The 14,458-nt window shown below is 34.7% G+C and overlaps 1 pseudogene; it reads left to right on the top strand.

Annotated features, from left to right (window-relative positions):
• The first annotated feature begins 226 nt into the window (after positions 1 to 226).
• Positions 227 to 14,458, top strand: part of LOC115990558 — a 57,470-nt pseudogene continuing 43,238 nt past the window's right edge.

The following is a 14,458-nucleotide window of genomic DNA, read 5'->3' as shown; positions in this document are numbered from 1 at the left end:
TAATCCAATTGTGATTTTAAAGGGTATAAAAACATACACTTTTATTTCCTTTTTGGGTGAACGTAATTATCAAATTCTCAGAATGGCTTTCCCTTTCATTACCGATAAAACAGTGATAAAGTTTTGGCTCCTCTTTCTCATACTAATCTCCTTTCTTCTCTCACTCTCTTATGGAGGTGAAGCTGCTAATACGACTAACAAAGTTACAAATATTGGTGCCATCATTGATTTCAGTTCCTGAATTGGGAAAGAAGAGAAAATAGCTATGGAAATTGCTGCTGAAAACTTCAACAACAATCATTCAAAGAGTCACAAGCTGTCTCTCTATTTCCAACACCCCAGGAAAGACCCCCTTCAAGTTGTTGTTGCTGGTTAGTTATCTTATTAGGATGATTATGATAGATTCTTGATTTGATAGAATTATATTTTTCTTGACTTTTTTTTTTTTTTTTTTTTTTTTGGTTCAACTGATAAGCTTATTAAAGAAAAGAAAGTGCAAGTGATTGTTGGCATGAACAAGTGGGAGGAAGCAACATTAGTAACTACTATTGAAAACAAAGATAATGTTCTGGTTCTTTCATTTGCAGTTCCTGCTATAACCTTAGCAATTCTACAACATCATTGTGTTGTAAAATAGTGGAAGCTCAAATTACCAAGATTGATTGTGAAAATATTTTAGATTTGTGAAAGATCTCCAAACTAACAATAGGAACAAAGAAAATTAATCCAAAATAAAGTAGACACAAAACACCAAGAATTACATGGTTCGGCAATAGCCTACATCCACTGACGAGCAAATTTCACTATATCAAATTTGGGATAATACAAATTGGTGTAGAGGCACTCTCACAAACCTAGATCCCAAATACACCCAAATAGTTCTCTCACAAATACTAAACCAAAGAACCAAAGGTCCACAAATACCAAATACGAATACCAAATACCAAATGCGAATTGTGTACAAACCGAAGAGAGAGCCATAAATCAAATCCAAAAGTTGCAACGCACCAATAGAGAGCAAATCACCAAACCGTAGAACCAAAACCAAGCAGTTACAAACCTATCTCAGTATTCCAAATTGCAACCCACAAATATCAAATAACCAAACCAAGAGAGAGCCTCTTTTTCTCACACCCTCTCATCTCTTTTCTCTCTAATTTTTTGTAGTAGCACTATGTTTATATAGGAGACTTTAGTCGGCTAGTATATCCAAATCCAAGAAGGACTAGACTTTTTTTCCACGCACAAAAGGAGAATCACTCTTATTCCAAAAAGAATTCCAAATCAAGTAGTAGACAAGACTTCTAATAGAGCTTAATAACTTCAAATAACGGTAACCCAAAAGGAATAAAATTCATTCCTTTTCCAAATCCAACAAGGAGTGGAACTCCTAATTCAAGCCATATTCTACAAATCTCCACCTTGGCTTGAATTCCATCAAGCCTCACAAACGAAATTTACAAACCACCAAATATAAATCCTTAACAAGTCTCCACCTTGACAAGACATCTCCTAAATCACAAATTCAAAGTGCACAATAAATTAGGGTTTTCAACAAACCAAGTGCAAATTATCCAAAATTACTTCCAAATACGCCAATGGATGCCAAATGCACCCAAAGATGGTGCCAAATCCAAATAAGAGTCCAAAACAAAGTGCATATCAACACAAACGAAACTCCTCCATCACCACCACCAAAGCCCCTACGGGCTAATTCAAATTGCAAATACCATACAAGTCCAAGCAACACTTGAACTTGTGCAAAGGTTTAATCACCATGTTGTTGGGGTTTATGCCCTAAAATCCAATTCATTGGCATGTCATAAATAATTAAATTATTTAATTATATGAGACTATCTATGAATGAACTAATGAGACATTATCTTAGTCCATGAGATGCACAGTATGTGATTTATGTGATTTAGTCAAAAAAGATATAAATCATAAGTTCTTTGTAAATTCAGAATTTTAGTTCGTCGACGGTGATGAAATTAGGCATTTCATCTACGAAAACTATAACATATCAAGTAAGATGATTTGTCTTAATAATGGAAGTGGAGACTTCTAGTTGATATGTTGATATGTTTTAAGAGTTAAGATATATTGAACTGAACCACTATGATATTTATTATTCTCCGAACAACTGTTAAATGAATAATAAATCTTACGACTTCTATATACATCAACTCTAAATCTTGAGAGAATAATGGACCTAATCAAGAGGTGTGGGTTGCTCTGTTATATCAGGAGTGAGATCTATAAGTCATGATCAAAACCTCAGTATGTTGGGCAACCGCATTTAATGTTGATGGAACATATATTCTCAAGATGGAATTCATAATCTCTTAACGGAGATATAAAATATTCCCTTGAGATAAGTTTAATGGGTTTGGTTATTCAGAGTATTGAGCCTAACCACTTTAGTAAGGAGTTACTAAAGTATATATTTATGAAATTGAATTTCATATATATATGATGAATAACTTAAAGGATTAAACTGGGTACTCAAGGATTAAGATGTAATAATCTTCAAAGTGGCAGTCAACATTCATGACTTTATATTACTATAAATATTTTAATGAAGGGGTTGCATGTATAATAAAGTCTTAGGATATAATTTATTAATAAGGCCTAGAATGCAATTATATTCATATACTGGTATTGAATATAATTAATGGTAACTTTGGACTTGTCAAGAGTTGACAGAAAAGCCCAAGGCCCATTGGAGCTAGAGTCTTCTTTGTTCCCTTTTGGTCCCACTTCAAGCTACATACTAAAGCCCAATTGGAATAACCCAAAAGGCTAGCCCAATTAGATAATCAGTTATATATAAGGAGAGAAACATACAAAATTTCATTAAGGTTTTAATAACAGAATTCTAATGAGAGTTTATATAAGGAATGAAATGGTTTGTATGTGAGTGTAAGACACTCTCTCATTCTCTCTTGGAAACTAATTGAGAGACCACACTTCTTGGGCATTAAGTGGAATTGGAGTGAAGATTAAAAGTGTTCCCGAGTACTTCTAATCTTTTGTTTTGAATTTCACTACAACAAGTTACACTTTCTTGTTCTTAAATTCTAAAACTTATATAGTACATGCTATCAATTGCGTATGTTTTGTATGCGGTACAAACATGTATTTTTCCAACAATTGGTATCAGAGCGTAGTCTTCAATTTTGAATTTGTATAACATGTTTTGTGAGTTTTGGAATTAAAGATAGTAATTTCATAATGTTAGAAAATTCTACACTTAATTTTCTACATGGTTATTGAAATTATTGTTTGACGAAAATTTATATTGATGTTATGATATGGTTTAAGTTTGATTTTAATTATGTTAGATTGAACTTTAAGGCTATAACATCAATTGAATTTAGTTTTGATCTCAATCTCTTTCTGATGTGATCAAGAAACTATGTTTTGTTCAAGTGAAACGTGAAAGCACGAAGTTGAGTGAAAACACAAGAGCTGTTTAAACCCCCAAATTAAAACTTACGGCTTTGTTGATTTTACTCTAACTTACACTAAGTGCAGAATAGAGTAAATGCAAGCGAACAAACAGTAAAACTACTCTAAGCCATATTCATCAAAACTTAGTAGTAAAATGAAAGCTAAAAAAGTAGGGAAGAAGAATGCAAACACAAGATAACACACCGATGTGTTATCGAAGAGGAAGCCGAAGAACTCGACGACAAACCTCTCTACCGCCTTCCAAGCAGTAAATCGATTCACTAGAGGATAAGTTGGAGTACATGAATAACGAAAGACCCTCTAACCCTAGTCTACCCCATGTACTTGAGCCCTTCAAGCTCCTGCTACCAACTGACTTAATCAAGCTTTTTCTTCTCTAACTCTCCAGATCACACAATTCATCCCGATTGCATCCACCAAAAAAATTTCTTCTTCCAATGCTTCCCAGCAGCACCAAAACCTCACTTTACACCCAGGATGGGAGTGGTAAGTGTTTGGGCTATCAACCTCTCAAGGATTTGGATATGGAAATGTAGGAGTTGAGGAAAACCACAATGGATTGTGTAGAGGATTGTGGGTATGACAATCTCTAACTCTCAAGGGTAATATCTAGGGTTTTCTATCTGAAAAGCACTCCTCTCAATATGTGGGTAATGTGGGTATATATAATGTGGGTAGAGATAGGGTGTATCAGATATGACAAAATAGCAAAACAGAATGTTTCGTGGGTATCTCGCGGGAAGGCCTTACCCACGAGACACTTGCAAAAACCAACTGTCACCATCTGTCATGAATCTTCGCATTCCAATTATGTGCTGAGCACATGCTTCACTTCGCGAGAAGGCTACTCGTGAGCTACCCGTGAAAACTTCTTTGGTATTCAATGTTGCCTTGAGTCTTCACACTCTCTCTCACACACAACCCTTACAATGAAATCTCACATAAAATATAGGGTACAAAAGATTGAACATAATTACAATCAAATTTGGCACGAAATTAAAGGCAACACAAAATAGTTGTAAATCACAACTTTACAATCTCCCTCTCTGGCTATTTTGTGACAAAACCCCTGAAATAGACTCTAGACTTAAACGTGAGTTTGGGAATAGTGGTAAAACTCACTCACACCTAATCTAGAAGTAGTGAAGCACTTGCACGTATACACCTATAACCTAAAACACTCGCACACAAACAAAACTTTCATTAAACTTATGACAAGTTGAATACACGGTACGTATATAAGCAAGTAAATTGCAATCAAGGTAATAAACGATATATAAACACTAAAGCATATCTTGATCAAACAAGAGCAGTCATAAAAGAATGACTACAATGAACATTTTGCTAGTAAATGATCATCCAGACATGCAATGCAATTAAGAGCAATGCAAAAATCAATTGCATGTCCCACACACAACCAATGTGAAATACAAGAAGTATTTGCATCAAGGATATAAAATCCAACAAGGGAATAAGTGTGTAGTACTAAAGATAATGCAACAAAATCTAAAAGTACTTAAAAAATACTACAAAGCAAGGATATTAAAATAGAGTACTGAATATAAACTGAAAGTTTGACTAGAGTACTTTAAAAGCTTTAAAAGAAAGTAATGTAAATATTCAAGAGTTATAAAAAGTATAAAGATGAAAAAAAAGTAAAACAAACCACCAAAATGAACCAATATCTATGATATGCTCCCCCTCAAACTGTGTAACTCCCCCTCAAAACTTTCTCCCCCTTTTTACCAGAATGGCCAAATGAGCTAGAATAGCTCAGATTCTGAGTCGAATGCCTCTTGTTGTTACCTCTACTCCATCATCATGTCTTCAATCTAAGATGATAGCACAATAATCTGGCCTTCGACATAGGTAAACTGATCCGTGGTGTGTTGCACATGGGATTCTAGCATACCATACATCTGCTCAACCCTGGCAATGAGACAATCAAGACGATCAGGTCCCTGTGCTTGTGCTTGGGAAGATGGTTATGCAGAACCCTCCAGGCCTGAGGTGAACCTATCAATCTCTTCCTTAACATCATCCCTTGGGATTTGAGAAAGGCCAATTCTTGATCTGATGATGTGGGCTTTGCTTCGGGTCACTATATGAGCACCAATGGGATAGTCCCTTTGCATGATGGTAAGACCACTTGGAATCTTCAGCCTTGTCTTTGCTATAAGTGCCATGATGAGACTAGGGAATGGCATGATTGTTCTTGAGTTCCTCTTGGTGATACTCTTGGTCAGGAGGTAGTATATGTGACCGCATATGTCGATCTCCTTATGTGTATAGAAATCATACGGAAAAATAGTTCTTGGTCTAGACAATGTTGTCAAGTTCGTCACCGGGTAGAGGTTGTGGGTCATAACATAAGCCAATGTCCTCATCTCCGCATTGAAAAGAATGGCATTCGTTGACTTCTCCTTGAGAGAGCCACCGAGGAGTTCTGCCATTGGCTCAAGAGAGTCCAATCTATCATCATATTGTATGGAGATTGGTTGAGATGGTGGATGAACTTCTAAAAACTCTTGAATGGAATCCTTTGTGATAATGAATTCTTTTTGTCGCAGCCAACAGTTGATGTTGTTAGGTTCTAAGACTTTAGGAACTAATGTATTAAAACTTCAATTTGTATATGTTGGCAAATCATGATCAAAACATTTAGTCTAGATTTAGGTTGCTCAAAGTGTGGTTATGTGTAAAGTTGGAATTGAGTAATTGCAGGAAATTACTATTCAATTTTTGCAAGGCTCGATCGATCAAAAATTAGACTCGATCGACCAAAGCTCATGCAGATTGTTTTTTCTGCAGAATTTCCAACACAACCCAAGCCTATATGACATGTAGGGTTTTAGGTATTGCTTTAAGTATAAAAGAAAAAATCCTAGCCACGTTTTAGAGGTTGTTGATATGCTATGTGTGTGAATCTCTTGTGAGAACTAGAGGTGATTACCTTCATATACACTTAGGGTTATCAAGATCAAGATTAATGTCAAGAAATTGGTGATCTCTTCGGTTGCTGTTTCAAGAGCTTAAAGAAAACACAAGTAGGAGTACTTGTGGTTGCTGTGGATTAAGGAGAGAAGTAGTCAGTGGACTCGGAGCTGTCACATGGTCGTAGTAGTAAGTTTTCTACATGTGGTAGCAATAAGATGTTAGTGGTCTAAGTCTTGTTGTAAAACTTCAATTCTTTCATAGTGGATCTATTTTACCTTAAGGATAGTTAGGTTAAATCATCCCCAGGTTTTTTACCGGTTTGGTTTTCTTGGGTTATCATATCATTGTGTTCTTTACTTTTCTGCACTATTCATATGACATGATTTACTTGTGTTAACCTAGATTTGAATAATTTATCTAAGTAATCACTTGGCTAAACAACTAGGTTAAACAACTTGTATTTTAAGGGGTCTAAAAACGTACAAGTGGTATCAGAGTAGGTTAGCTCTAGTATTTAAATCCTTTTATCTAAAAGTTGATCCTTGACCCCTGTTGTCATGGAACACAATCACTCGCTTGTGATCCCACCTCACTTTGATAGGAACAACTACGCCTATTGGAAAGTAAGGCTGAAAGCATTCCTGAAATCTATTGAGGAGAAAGTTTGGAATTTCGTTGAATACGGATGGGAGAAGCCAACTACTCTTATGAGCGAGTTGTAAACTTCTTAGAAAGAAGCAGCCGCTTTTAATAGCAAAGTCATGAATGTTATTTGTAATGCTGTTTTTATAGAGGAATTCAAGAGGATCTCTAATATTGAGGTTGCTCATCCTGCATGGAATATTCTCCAAACTGTGCATGAGGGCATAAAGGCAGTTAAGATAATAAGTTGCAGCAGTTAACAACTAGATTTGAAAGCATTAGGATGTTTGATGATGAAAGTTTTGATGAATTCTATGCTAAGCTTAATGATATTGTTAATTCTACTTATAATTTGGGTGAAATATATGATCAACCTAAGATTGTTAGGAAGATTCTTAGATCTCTAACTGAAGACTTTAGACCCAAAGTAACTGTCATTTCTAAAAGCAAGGATGTGGACTCCATCCTTGTTGATGAACTTGTAAGATCCCTCCAATCCTATGAGTTAGACCTACCCAAGACAAACAAATCTAAATCAATGGCTCTTAAGTTAGTTGATGATATTGATGGGAATGGATTTGATGATGAACTCTTGTCTACAGAGATTACCTATCTTACCAAGAACTTTAGAAACTTTCTTAGGAACAATAACAGAAGGGCAAGAGGAAAAAACAATGTTGAACCTAGGAATTTTAAGAGGAATGAACCCAATAAAGTAAACAATACTAATAAACGTAAAGAGAAAGTAGGTCAATCCTCCAATAATTCCATGAGTCAACAATATTTTGGTTGTCAAGGGTATGGTCATGTGAAATCAGAATGTCCCACATTCTTGAGATCAAAAGGTAACGCTATGGCTGTAACCTTTAGTGATGATGAAGTTTCTGCTCATGAGTCTGGTAGTGATGAAGATGGAAACTTCATTGCTTTCACAGCTACTGCTATAGTTAATGAAAGTGTTGTGGTTGAAGAGAACCCTTCTGATGGGGAACTCTCTGAGAATGCTGATTTGCAAGAAGCCTATAATAAGTTTTGCAAGGATGTTGCAAAGGATGCTATGAATGCTGATTTAGGTTTAAAGAAAATTGCTTCTCTTGAACTTGATAAGAAAAATTTGCTCTTGAGACTGTTTGATGCTAATGAATTGCTAAATAAGGTGAAGACTGAAAACATATTGTTACTTGATAAAGTTAAGAACTTGGAACTTAAATTATTTGCTACTAGAGAACAAGCAAATAGGTCTGCTAATTCTAAACTTGAACACACGTTGAGTATTCAGAAGACTCCCTTAGACAAAACTGGTCTAGGTTTTGAAGATAGCATCTCTATGCCTAAAACTCATTCCACAAACTTTGTTTCTTCTTCTGAGCCCCCCATGAGTGAGATTGTCAAACCAGTAGAAGTTACACCTCCTAGGAAGATTAGGGTTAATCTTAAAGTGTCTAAGCCTAAGAATCCTACTCTTCCTAAGGATAATTTACATGATAAACCTGTATGGGTTTGTCATTTTTGTGGAAAGACTGGACACATTCATCCAATTGTTTCAAGTTGCAAGCTGCTAAGTGAGCAAATAAGCCAAAAGTATCTGTGCCTCAAACACAAGATCCTATGGTACTTATTGGTGAGTTGGTAAAGGAATTAAACCTTTATACCAATCTTGGAGTTACTCATCATTCTAATATAAATAATAACTCCAATACAAGAGTTGCATCTAAAAAGTTTTGGATGCAAAAGGCTTAATCTAATTAAGTCTTTCTAACATGGTCCTTGTGCTTCATCTCTCTACTCTTTGTGACCATTCTTATTTGTTATTCTATTTTCTTTGTTTTTAGGATTTGCATTGCATAACATTCATGCATTTCATGATAGGTTTTTTTTGTTATATTTTTCAAAAATTAAAAAATTAATAATACAATAAAATTTTTTTTTTAAAAAAAAAAAAAAGGAAAAGGAAGGAAAAATATGTTTTGCATTATTTTTCTTGGATTTGTTATCAAGGCTAGCCATATTATCTTTACATAATATGTCTATGCACCTTGTTTAGCTTGGATGAGCTTATTTTACTGTACTTTACTAGTTTTAGCTTTGTTGTGCATGTTGTGTGGGAATTGTTTATAGTTTTTAATCACATGATCTTAATTTTGAAGTCACATGCTTTTGATTGTAAGGACTAAAAAATCCTAAGAGAAATGCATAAATAACCATCTCACCATTGTTTACTAGCCAATCATGAACAACTTAGTGCATATCATATGATTTTGTGTTCAAGAAAGTGTAACACATGGACAAAAAGAATAGAAGGTGTAGCCTCGACTTATAATAATAAAATTGGTGTGTACATTATTGGGATATAATAAATTCAAATTGAAATAAAATTGATGTGTACATTATGAGGTAAAACAATAAACTTACATTATTGCAAGCTTGTTTTATAGGAAATGTAAGAGTTATATGATGTAACTCTTTAGGTGATAGTCACTTTCAAACTTATGTGATGAATTTTGTAGAAATTGTAATTAATCACTATTTACTTATCACCTCACATGTATCTCAAGTTATTGCTAGTTGCACACACTATACAAGTTATTCTTTGCTAAACTTAGTACATGATATTGTGTGTGATCTTGCTGTGGCCATCCAACACTAAAAGTTCCTTGATTTTAATGCAAAATGTGTTTAATGATTGAACTTTAAGGATAAATTGATTGAAAATCTTGTTTTTAGAAGATCTGGGTTGAATTTAAGTGTTTTTGAAAAACTTTTCATCTCATACTCATGAATTTTTTTCATAAAACAATGTGCTTTGAGAAGTTTCTGCATTAAAATGCTATGTTTATCAAAAAATTGATTCTTCTAGATTTTCGATCGGTCAAAAATGTGAAAAAAACTTTGGTTACAATCTGCCTGGCTCAATCGATGCTCGATTGGTGCTGGATTGATCGAAAGTGCTTTTCGATTGATCGAATCTAATTTTTGACCAATCAAAAATCGGTCAGTGAGTTTTTAAAAACGTTTTTCTCTCACGTGTTCTTCACACTTTCCAAACCTTTTCAACAGTTTTTTGACTTCTCTTGCTTGACCAATCCAATCTCATCAAATTTTGTTGTTTTCTTCCAAAATTTTCTAAAGGTTTTTGTCTTCAAGTGCCAGTAAGACCTTTTTACACTTCTTTTTTCATTTTATTCACAATTTTCATGCATTATTTATGCTTTTTAGTTGAAATTGTTGAACTCAATCTTTTTAGGATTTTTTTTTTATTTTTTTATTTTTGGGTTGTTTTCTCTCACATTTGTTTCATGGGTTTTTGTCTCTAGATGATTCTAACATGATTCCCATGCTTTAATTTGATTAAAATTGTGTTTTGGAAAAAAATTTGAAATTCTAGGGCTTGAAACTACATGAAATTGGGGATTTTGTTCAATTGGGCTTAATTTGGTAAAATTGACTTGTGAAATTGATTGATTATGTTATTATATGATGATTTCTATCTAGTGTGATGATTAATTACTCAATTTGGTTAAATTTTTGAAATTGGGTTTTTCAAAATTTGGGGATTTTGTTCTAAAACTCTATGTTCAAGTCAATTGTTGGTTTTTAAAGTAAATTGAACAAATTTTAGTGCATTAGAGCATGCATCATATGTTCACTCATTACATTCATCATATAGATTGTTATTTATTGAGATTTTTGTGCTCTAACTCTCTCTAATGCAGTCTGTCCTTGGTTTTCTTTGGTTTCTATTTCTGTCTATCCTTTTCAACCCTTAGCATCTAGTTAAGAAGACTAGAGCCAATAAGAAAAAAACCTCCACCTCTACCCCAGCCTTCGATTGTGAGAGGTTTCGGTTTGAGAAAAACCAAGAAACCTTTGAGAAGCTGAACAAATTTAGCTCTATTTGGGCTAAGAGAAATGTCATTTTAGATGAGTTAGATCCAAAGATTAGGAGGAACTTTGAGTGTAAGGGTTGGTTATCTTCTTTGGATATTTCTCATCCTCCTTCAGCTGCCTTGATTAGAGAGTTCTACTCGAACCTCTCTGTCTACATTGATGATTCCAACACTCACTATGTGATGAGTTGGATAAGGGGTGAAGAGTATACCATTACTCCTTTAGTAGTGGCCTCTGCTCTTGGGGTACCTTTGGTACGACAGCCAGTCTACCCTTATGATAAGACCCTTCCTCTTGATGACATTATGTCATATCTTACTGGTACTTCCATTTAATAAGGTACTAATCCTTGTATTACCTCCCATGAGCTTACTGAGATTCATTATTTGTTTTTCCAGATTTCTTGTCATTCTATCTGGCCCATCTCTCACTTGCACACCATTCCTATTGAAAGATGTGCATTTTTGTATGCCTTTGTGACTGATGCTTTTACAAGTTTTCCTACTCTTTTCATTCGTTCCTTGGTTGAGGTTCATAGGAGTAGTTCTACAGCACATGGTCTTTTCTTCCCTGTTTTTATACATAGGATTTTGTTACATCTAGGTTTAGAGGATTTTCCCGTGTCTGAGCTTGTAAATATTATAGCTCCCATAGCTGCCACCTTTCTTAGGCAAAGAGCAGCTCATATGAATGCTAGCTCTAAACGCCCTCGTGTAGAGTCTTTGATAGGCCACAAACTGAATGACCCCTAGTGATAGAAATTAATTAATTAATTAGCCAAGTTATTAATTAATCAATTTATCATGCAAACACATGGTAGCACAAACAAATCACCAATAAACTAATAATGCAACGAAAAACAAATAACATGGTAATTTGTTTATGAATGGGGAAAACGTAACGGCAAAAACCCTACGGGGTGATTTTCAGGTCACCACTCCCGAAACTCCACTATTATCACAACAAGCGGTTACAAGTAAAGGAATCCCAAGTACCTTACCAACCTACAGTTGAACCCTTACCCCAATACCCAATTGGACTTATTCTGTAGAGATAGTTCCCTTTTTAGATACACGACTCTCACAGGTGCTGTATCTCATCCTCCTTCTTCAGGTGACCCCACAGTTAAGGAGTTTGTCGATCCCACTGCCGCAGTTGATCCTCCACCTTCTACTTCGGGTGATTCATCCATTCGAAGTATGTTAGATACTGTCATGACCGTTCAGGCGGTGCATGGATAGCTTTTGTTGGATGTGCTCATGGAGCTTCAAGCATTTCGTGCAAATTTGGCGAGCATTCGGAGGTCTACTCCACCACCTCCTTTTGATAATGAGCCTTGATTTCCCTTTGGAAATTTCTCACAAAAAGGGGGAGTACATATTGATGGAGATAGGGGGAGATTTTGAGTTTTTGGAGATTTAGATTGTATCTAGGTGCTTTATGATGTATTTATTTTTTTTGGCTTATGATGTATTTTTTTTTTTTCCCTATGGGTTGTATATGTTAGGGGGAGATACTTTGTTTTATGTTTTTATTTCTATTATTGTTTCTTGTTTCACATGTGCTACATTGGCTATTGATTTATATTATGAGGTTATTCATGATATATGTCTTTTATTTTTTTTGTTTTGTGAAATCGAGAATTTATTTTGTTTTACTTGTATTTTCCACACATGCGTTTATGTGTTTGTTGAGTGTTTCAGGAATATACAGGTTTATTCAGTCGTGCTACTGTCTACATTAGCAACTGATAGATAGTAGTTAGGTTTAATTTTTTTTGGGGATGATTGATGTTTATTGGGCTATTTTGTAACTTTGAGTATTTCAATTTTGTTATGTGTTTTGTCACGGATTGCCAAAGGGAGAGTTTTTTAGGTTCTAAGACTTTAGGAACTAATGTATTAGAATATCAATTTATATATGTTGGCAAATTATGATCAAAACATTTAGTCTAGATTTAGGCTGCTCAAAGTGTGGTTATGTATAAAGTTGGAATCGAGTAATTGCTGAAAATTACTATTCAATTTCTGCAAGACCCGATCGATCAAAATTTAGACTCGATCGATCAAAACTCATGTAATTTTTTTTTTTCTACAGAATTTCTAACTCAGCCCAAGCTCATATGACATGTAGGGTTTTATGTATTGCTTCAAGTATAAAAGGAAAAAACCCTAGCCACGTTTTAGAAGTTGTTGTTATGCTGTGTGTGTGAATCTCTTGTGAGATCTAGATGCGTTTACCTTCATATACAGGGTTATCAAGATCAAGATTGATGTCAAGAACTTGGTGATCTCTTTAATTGTTTTTTCAAGAGCTTAAAGAAAACACAATTGGGAGTACTTATGGTTGCTATGGATCAAGGAAAGAAGTAGTCCGTGAACTCAGAGCTGTCACGTGGTCATGGTAGTAAGTTTTCTATATGTGGTAGCAATAGGATGTTAGTGGTCTAAGTCTTATTGCAAAACTTCAATTCTTTCATAGTGTATCTGTTTTACCTTAAGTATAGCTAGGTTAAATCCTCCCCAGGTTTTTTACCGGTTTGGTTTTCCTGGGTTATCATATCGTTGTGTTCTTTACTTTTCCGCATTATTTACATGATTTGATTTACTTGTGTTAACCTAGATCTAAATAATTTATCTAAATAATCACTTGGCTAAACAACTAGGTTAAAAAACTTGTGTTTTAAGGGGTCTAAAAACATACAGATGTGATCTCCTTCCATAGTGGCATTAGTAAAGAATTCCCTTATGAGTTCAGCATAGACATTTCCACTAGGATTTAGCAACTTTGTCCAAGCTCTCTCCTTGAACATCTTAGGAATGACAGTGTTTTCAAGGGTCTCCATTCTTACAACCCTTTCCATGATGATTGTTTCCTTTTTGTAAAAGTCATTGTAGGCCATGTCTGCTTCAATGGTTCAGAAATTCTCTGAGTCCGTGCGCTTTGAGGATTTCTTGGTGGCAGAGTGCTTAGTAGGAGACATCTGCAAAAATAGACACAAAGTACAAAAAGACAAGTGCAAAAACACAAAGACAAGAACACAAACTTGATTAGAACCAAGTTAGTCCATAAAATAAGCACAAAGTCCTAAAAAGTACAAAAAAAATGTCACACAATCATGTCAAAAGTGCTAAACATGTAACACCATATAGCATAAATGATATGCAAAACATGACAAGTGAACAAGTGTGTGCATCAAGTGTGCATGTGGTGTGCATATGTGATGCGTGTGCATGACTAAGCACATTTGAGTCAAAGTGTGTAAAACACACATCCAATGATAAAAACATAATAAACATGTATAATCATGGTAATCCCCAAAATTAGGTACTCATTTGAGTCCAAAACACTATCAAAATACCATTTGGGCATTTTATCATACACTTTGTAAGGTTGAATTTATTCAATCATTTTGTTGGCTTTATTTCGTGCCAAATTTGCTTGTAATTCAGCATTTAGAAACCCTGTATTTAGATGGGAATCATGTAAGTGTAGTATGTAAAAGAGTGTGAAGAAA

The sequence above is a fragment of the Quercus lobata genome, chromosome 5 (assembly GCF_001633185.2).
Source record: "Quercus lobata isolate SW786 chromosome 5, ValleyOak3.0 Primary Assembly, whole genome shotgun sequence".
In the NCBI taxonomy this organism is placed as follows: domain Eukaryota; kingdom Viridiplantae; phylum Streptophyta; class Magnoliopsida; order Fagales; family Fagaceae; genus Quercus; species Quercus lobata.
Note: the sequence above shows the minus strand (reverse complement) of the source record. Positions and strands in the feature narration are given on the sequence as shown.